Source organism: Triticum dicoccoides, chromosome 4A, assembly GCF_002162155.2.
Source record: "Triticum dicoccoides isolate Atlit2015 ecotype Zavitan chromosome 4A, WEW_v2.0, whole genome shotgun sequence".
NCBI lineage: Eukaryota > Viridiplantae > Streptophyta > Magnoliopsida > Poales > Poaceae > Triticum > Triticum dicoccoides.
In genome coordinates, this window is record NC_041386.1 from 746939448 (window position 1) to 746947809 (window position 8362).

At 40.7% G+C, this 8362-nt stretch overlaps 1 long non-coding RNA gene and 1 pseudogene across 1 annotated transcript; both read right to left on the reverse strand.

Moving 5' to 3' along the window:
• Nucleotides 1–218: 218 nt before the first annotated feature.
• LOC119290027 lies at nucleotides 219–652 on the reverse strand. The gene is made up of 3 exons (XR_005141686.1): nucleotides 556–652; nucleotides 367–456; nucleotides 219–274 (listed from the first exon to the last, which is right to left on the reverse strand). It is a non-coding gene; the product is annotated as an uncharacterized LOC119290027 (long non-coding RNA).
• A 2493-nt stretch (nucleotides 653–3145) lies between these two features.
• On the reverse strand, nucleotides 3146–6518 carry LOC119284437 (annotated as a pseudogene).
• Nucleotides 6519–8362: the final 1844 nt, after the last annotated feature.

An 8362-nucleotide genomic window follows, 5' to 3' on the forward strand; every position in this document is an offset into this window, starting at 1 on the left:
CTACAAGGATATCAGAACCACACTTAATGATTTCATGACAACCGCAGAAAACATGGATAAAGGTGTCGACTCCCCACCTTTGCATTAAATTTCTCATACATAAACTGCTCGCACATATCTCTGATGCTTGTGCTAGAAGACACCTGCACGGATTGAATCAGGCCAAGGATTCTGTAAATAAATGTGACAAGTCTCAAGTACTAAAAGCAGCAACACATACCTGATACTTATTTCTGCCGAGTAACATAGCATATGCCAATAGTGCTTCCTTATACTGTACGAAAAGAGATGGCGAGGAAGTTTCCTTACTCAACTGAGTGAAATAAACAAAAAATTACGGTTTTGACTGTGCACTGAATGTGTTACCTGCTGTTGCTCGGAAGCATCTAGAAGAAAGTAAACTGAACCAAAGCCACTTGCTAATGTCTTCTCATAGAGCGTCTTATTAACAAGAAGCTGGAGAAGAGGTATTGATGTCAAATAAACTACCATTTGCAAATTGAACCATACAAATAATCGTTATTATCAAAATATAGAGCAACATAAATGATCCACCTGGTATCTATCCCTAGTCTGTTTGTAGCCCAGCGTAACACGGAACACCAGTATTGCAAGTGCAGTAAAAGCAGCTAGGTCAAGAAGGAAAGCTGACCTGCATTACGCACCATGGAAGAAATGCAAACAATGTTACTTGTTTTGTGAAAATAAGAAAGAATTCCATAATAATACTGATGCAAATTACATACTTACGGAGATGAGGCTAAACTCTCAAATTTGTAGTTGACAACATATGCCAACAATCCTATTACTGTAGCTCCATGCCGCCGGTGTCAATCCTCCGCCGTTGCTCTCCCCAACTTGCGCCTCCTCTTTATTTTTCCGTCTGCATTCTCGCGCAGGGCTTCAGCTACCGTGGTTTCCTTTCCTTTCGATGTAAGCAGGGGTGTCCGGGTGCCGAGAGGAGTATAGGCGGTGGCCAGAGAGAAGAATATGGAGGTCTTGCGCCCATAGGTGATGAGGCTTCTTAATCAGTTACCATTCTGTCCACCCAGGCACAATGCAAATCAGTTAAGATTCTGTCCAAGATTGTGATTCTGTATTCTTCAGCATGTAGGCTTTTCAGTTATGAGAATCTGAAACTTGCCGCATCAAACTTCTCATCACCAGGTAATTTCCTTCAAAGTCTGCATTACTTTCATTTAACTGTTCGTCTCAGCTAAAGAGAAAGCTGATGTTTTTTTTTTCCTTTCTGTAACGCAGATATGTTGATTCAGAAGGGAGGATTGCAAGTCACAGTTTTGATGGCATCTGCAAAGACTCTGAAACCATCAGTTAATACACAACAAGAGTTCATCAGGGACATTAATTAACACTGTAATTGATAACTACGGTCTTGTGTTTGCGTATGCACCAAGGAAGGTAACCATCAAGATGAAACATGCCTACTATTCGATCCCCAACCTCATGGCTAGTAGCCTAATACTCCCTTAGTGATCTAAACGCTCTTATATTAGTTTACAGAGGGAGTACTATGTAACTCCAACTGTTCTCCAGGGAAGCGTGGGAATATTCAGTCTTAACTCTTCTTCACATCGCAGAAGAAGCGTGGGAATATCATGTGGTGTTACCCAGTCTGTGATCTCATGGTAAGTCATACAACAATGTGCATCATTGTACATGCATCTGCTTTTAGTGTTATCAAAAATAAAAGGGAGAGCTTTGAATCGCCATTTCGCACATTGCCCAGCTTTTGCACATTGTTTCCATTGGTTACTACAACTCTGCCTTGTTGAATCTCTGGAAAAAACAACGCTTGTATGGTTGTCTGGCCGTTGTACTCCCGTAAAGGCCAGACTTAGGTAATGCACCTTGGTCAGGCGTTTACTCTTGTAAAGGCCCGACTTAGGTATGGTGCCGGATACCTTGTAAAGATATCACTCTTAATGGAGGTCCCATGAGATCTTCAGCTATATTACCTTGCCAGGTTCAAACTAGCCAAACTTGGACCACCATATTTTGAACTATGAAAATATATACATGAACAAGAAAATGGAGGAAACAATATATGGTCAACCACGATGGTATACACTTGATGAGCAAGAAAAATGAAGAAAACAATGAGAAAAATTCAGCTACAAATAAAAGAGACGGTAAATTGTAAGAACATTAATGGTTTGACATTTAACGAGTTTATGATTGGCCCCTCCTCCTTCTTCCGGGCTTGGGACCGGCTATGCAAAGATATTAGCATAGGCGGAGTTACACCCCCCTACCCTTCCCAGAAAAAAACGAGAAACACATATAAACACACACCTGCCAACCAATACACCAAAAAGGACACAGAAACTTGACACACACACACACTAAACAGCATGAGAACCCAACAATTTTTTTGGTGTTTTTTCTTCCTAAGTGGACAACCAAGTAACAAACTACTAAACTCCACAAAGTAAACTTTTTTTTTTGTGATTTTCATTTTCCTTTACTACAAAAGAGAGAGAGAGAAAAAAGTTTTTGTGATTTTTTCATTTGCTACAAAAGAAAACATAGCAAAGAGACACTTTTTCTTGCTGTCTTTTTTTTTGCATTTGCTACAAAAGAAAACAAAGCAAATATAAGTTTTTAACCTTTGCTTCGAAAGACAGTAATAAATAGAGCAAGCAAAGGTAAGCCTTCCAGTACTTTTCTTTCTCCATGGTGATTTGTTAATGCTGCCAGCCTACATGTATGAAGTGACTCTCAGAAAACATACATGTGGAATATGCATGGTTATTTAAAAATGATGAGAAAGATATATGTAGCATGCATTCAGATTGGTAACTGTTGTTTTTACAGTTGATAGGGAAATGCTGTTATTTACTCTAGAAAGAAAAGAAAGACAAGGTTCTGACAAATAGTACTCCATCTGTTCCTATATATAAGATGTTCAAATTAAACTGCCACAGCGTATATAGGAATATATATTCCACAGAGAAAAAGAGAAACACCTTGATTCACGCAGTTGGAGATACCCGGCCAGCTTAGCTCAACCAGTTTGGCTGAAAAAAACGAAAACGGAGATTCGTGAGATACACGCCTAGCTTTCCGTGGAGATCAGCAATATTGAATAACATATACACATATTTACCTCCTATTTATTATTATATCATATGAATGGATGCGAGGGCTGGGACGGTTTTGGAAGCATATCAATTGCACGCCTCACCATTTCCTCAGCCTTCTTGTGCTCCGGAGGATGGGCAAATAAAAAGATTCTGACGGACTGAAGCAAAGCGAGGTTCCTTAGGCTATCAAAGTCAAAGTCAAAGCTGATGCCATCATCATTGGACTGCGCAACCACGCGGAACTGGAGAGATTCAAGGATGGGCATATCTCCCTCTAGAAACGAACCAATCGTTGCTTCTGTCTTGAATACCCTCAGCTTGGGGAATGCACCTGCACCGCCCATGGTGTCGTGGTGGAGAGCTGACCACGTGCACAGCTTGAGGGTAACAAGCTCTTGAAATCTTCCGAAGACCTCCAGTTCCGAAGTGTATACAAATAGTTCCAAATGTGAGAGGTTTGGAAGAAGTCGGGGATTGATCCTTGCCACCAGCCCAGGTTCTCCGTAGGCCATGCGCAGAACACGAAGTTGCGGAGAGAGGGCATACCGTTCCCAGGGGCTCTCATCACCAGGAATTCTAAACGAGCCAATATGATGAATGTCAATGACTTGGATCTTATTCAATTTACCTACAGACTCCTCCCAAGCATTCCTTTCGCTGTCACGCCACAGTTCTAAAGTGTTAGAAATGCGGAGTTTCCTCAACTCTGTCAACTTGCCAACTTCTGTCACAAAGTTTGATTGCTCATCAACTTTATATAGACATAGCTCTTCCAGAGAAGTCAAATTCCGATCCAATATGGCACTTCAATGTCTGTTTCGCAGATGTTCAAGCACTTGAGTTGACTTAGACGACCAATACTCTCTGGAAGTTCACTTATGCTATTTCGACCAAGTCCAATACCACCAAGAACTTTAGATATCCTATTTCCTTTGGGACCTCACAGATACCCATGCTCGCTAGTTTGAGGTGCCGCAAGTGAACTAACTTTCCAACATGCTCAAGATGATTAGGATTGCATGAATTAGTGGGGCCTTCCAAAGCTAGGACACGCAAAACTTCAAAGCATGAAAATGATGGCAACATCTCAGCACCGCACATGGCATTAAGTGACCTTACCCGTGATGTGGATATGCTATCCAGGGGTTGGACTCTACGATCAACAGCTAGCCTATGAGCATTGTAATGAGAAGTTGTATATTTCTCGTTACTATCCAATACGGTAACAAAGTTTTCTTCCTTTGACAATAGGCATATCATGTCAAGCATTATGTCATGGACACGACAACCAGTTATGATGCCATGATGTGGTATCTCTACAGGTATTATCATGCTTTTGTTTACCAACTCATTGAAGTATCTCCGGCCAATCTCGAATAGTCCTATCCCTGGTTCCTCATGGATAAAACCTTCGGCGACCCACTTCCATATCAAACTATCTTTATCAATAAGATGGTCTTCAGGATATATGCTTAGATACAATAAGCAAGTCTTTAGGTAACAAGGTAGATCATAATAGCTAAATAAAAGTATTTTTCTCGTGTTCTCCACGTCTTCGTTTTCTTCATGCCAAAACCAATTGAAGTGTATACCTTAGACCAAACCTCCACAGGTTTGCCGACAAGCAAACTAGCTATTGTGATTATAGCCAATGGTACACCACCACATTTATGTAAAATTTTATTGTATACCTCTGCCGGCAGATGATTAGGCCATTCTATTTCACCACAAGATAATCTTCTATGAAACAAATCCTTGGATAAATTAAGAGAAAGCGGTTTTAGCTTGTATACTGCACTGGTCATTGTGGCAACTTCGAGTATACGGGTAGTTGTGATTATCCTGCTTCCATTATTATTACACACCAAAGCGGTCTTGACTAGTTTCCATGTTCTTTTATCCCATATGTCATCAATAACAATCAAGTACCTGTCATCACCATCCATAGCGCAAGAGATATCACAAATTAGTGAAAATATTTTATTGAGCCCCAAGTATTCAAAGTATCTTCAAAAAATAGGATGCATGCATGTCAACCTACTTGTTGAGAAATCTAAAGTTGACATGGTTGAATCAGGAAATGGAGGGGTCCAGGAGAGAGACATGTATGCACGAGCAGAGTCTAATTCCATTTCATCATCCGGAATACTAGTTTTGATTAATAAATTTCCCAATCTAGATACTTTCAGCTATTACATTTTTTTACTGACATCAATTGGAAGAAGCTCCAGAATATGTGAACATCCGTGAAGATTCAACGGTAAGTGCCATCCAATTATAGCAAAGAAGGTACAAAAACTTGATATAATACATTATTATCCACAAAAAAACATGCTTTATTTTTTGCAAAATACACAACAGCGATGAGAGGGCATCTAAAACCTTATCTTTTAATGTCTCAAACCAAAATTTCCACTCATCTCTAAATCATTTCTTCTCAGGATTGACGCTATCTCCCCCCATGTACAATTTGATGTATATGAAACTACATAACAGGGTGCATACCTCTTGTTCTAAGAGTTCAACAATTGGCTGCCTTTCATGCAACCCCATATTTACTACTTGAAGTATATATAGAACAATATAATAGGATGCATACCTTTTGTTCTCAAGTAATTCTCGGAGTTTGTCGATCAGCTCCCTTTCATCCAACTCCGTGTACTTTTTCTTGTGAATTCCAAAGAGAATGTCATTGAGAAGTTTATTTAGGCTAGGGTTCTGTCCTACCGGAACAAAAGCACTGCAACCAAACTGTGGTTTGAGCTTATCATACACTGCTTTGGCAAGAGTTGTCTTGCCAAGGCCTCCAAATCCGAAAATAGAGAGTATCTTCAGTTGCTTGCACGCATCACCATCTCCATCACACATCATCTTAGTTAGCTCATTCAATGAATCATCAATACCAATAAGCTCTTTCTGGTCCTTGTACAAAGCCAATAGGCGAGGGTCAACATTGATTGAGCCAACTGGATTAACAACCACATCATTGACCCGGTACCTATCACGTCGTTCAGCTGCCTCCTTGACGCGGCCCTTGATGTCTTTGATCTCATCGGAGATCTCATGGCGAGTCTTGTTCTTGCTGAACAAGTTCCCCATCTTCTTCATGAGCTTCTTGAGTTTGCGTGGCTTGATGGCTGGCTCAGCTCCCTCGACGCGCACCAGGAACTTGTCGACGATGTCCTCCATTATGAACGACAAGTCCCTGACTTCGTTGGCCCAGAGCTTGACCTGGTCGTCGAGCTGGTCACGTGGCATGCCCCCCACCTTACGTAGGGCAGCATACATGCTTGTCAGCTCTCTCTTGAGATATTCAACATCTTCCTTGACGTTGGTCTGCAGCTTGTACTCCTCCATGAGGAGCTTGCCAAGCTTGAGGAGCAGGCTGCCCATGGCCCCCGTCGCGAGGTCCATGGTTGCACTTAACAGCTGGTTGTCTTGTATGTTTGTGCACAGTAATGCTTTTGTGTGGTGGGGGGAGTTATGTCTTCACACGCTGGTCTTTATAGTTGTTTCTAAATGAAACTGAGATCAAACAAACTTCTCTTGTATTGTTACTTTGCTCCTTTCTTGAAATCAAATAGGTATTCTCATATAGTTTTTCCACTTCCCTTTTTTATAGAAGGCCTAAAGCATGTACCAGATGCACATGGTACATCATGCATTGGTTCAACTAATCATTTGGATGTACGCTTTGACCATGTTATTAAATTCACATGGTACTACGTTCATACATGTGATGTCTATCAAGGCTTAATGGTTATCATAATTCAGTAAATCTGCCCTAAAAATTTTGACAATGGAAGAAGCACCATTACATTTGTGTTGCGAAGTTCTCTTGTGTTATATATTCTTTAAATCTTTTTTCACATTTCAGTTGAAAATTGTAACAAACATTTTTGTAGGCATATTTCTCTCTCATACTAACTCACCATACATATGTGGTTTCATCAAGCATGGTTCTCTACCCAATCCTTGAAGCAGGTTAGATGACATGGTATATGCATATACCTGTACGAGTAAGCGACCAAGACCCCCCGTTGATCTTCAAAACAAATGAACCATTATTGCACTACTTAACTAATATATACAAGTTGTTGGTTTCTCCCTATTGAAGAAGCTGAGAGGCTGTACATATATTGTGAGCTAATGCCAATTAACAACACAAAGTTGTGCAAGTTGAGACACTATCAATGAGTTTATGTCACCATTTTGAACGAGAAGCGAAGCTTCCTTGTGGTCAACCTGGCAGTCAGGCACTGGCCTCCTATTAAACAATCTGGAGAGATAAGCATGCCCTCTTAGCAACATCGACGCAAGGTTAACTACCATATATATCACAAAGTTCAAGTATAGCTTCAACTTTCAACTAATGCATGTGTCGTGAAACAAAACGAGGAATGCCGATGAAATAGCACTGTACCTAATTCAAAATCTACTTGCACAAACTACTTTCCATCACATAATTTTGTATCTTTATTTCTTAAAGCGTAAATTTGGATTTTTACAGTTTAGGACATGGTATTGTGTAGATGCATTTTTTTGTTGCAACGTTGTCAAAAATAGTCTATCTTTTGCATGGATCGGACATTTGGACCTAAAGGGCAGATTATATCCCACTATATGCTTATTATGTCCATGGAGCATACATTATTATTTGAGATTTACAGAACTAATTTAGCTGTGAAATCGCGTCCTAGCTAATTCACCCCCCAGCCCCACCACCAGTTTGAACATCACCTCTGTGCATGTAAGTACCGAGCCACTGATAGCAGCAGCGATTAAGATGCTGCACTTAATTAAGTGCCACCAGTTCTGTCACCCAGCTCATCCCCTGTTTTAGTTTAAGCCCATCTTCAAGAGGTGAGCTGTACATGATACCCTAAGTTAAAAATGGCTAGTGTATTTTAGTCCCACCCAAACGTAACATATGCAGCCTAATCTAGACAATACGACCCAAGAGGGCATCAGCTGAGTCAAGTACGGAATTAAACGAGTTTTCTTAGTGAGCAGCAGCTCACCCATCGGTTGTTGAAGGGCTGCTGTCTATACCAGTGTCAGCATCCCAAGACTTGTTCAAACTTAATTCTTTTATGGCACATCTAAATCATGACACCCCTCTCCCCATCTGTTGTCGAAGGGGTGCTGTCTATACCGGTGTCGGCATCCCAAGACTTGTTCAAACATAGTTCTTTTATGGCACATCTAAATCATGACACCCCTCTCCCCATCTGTTGTCGAAGGGGTGCTGTCTATAC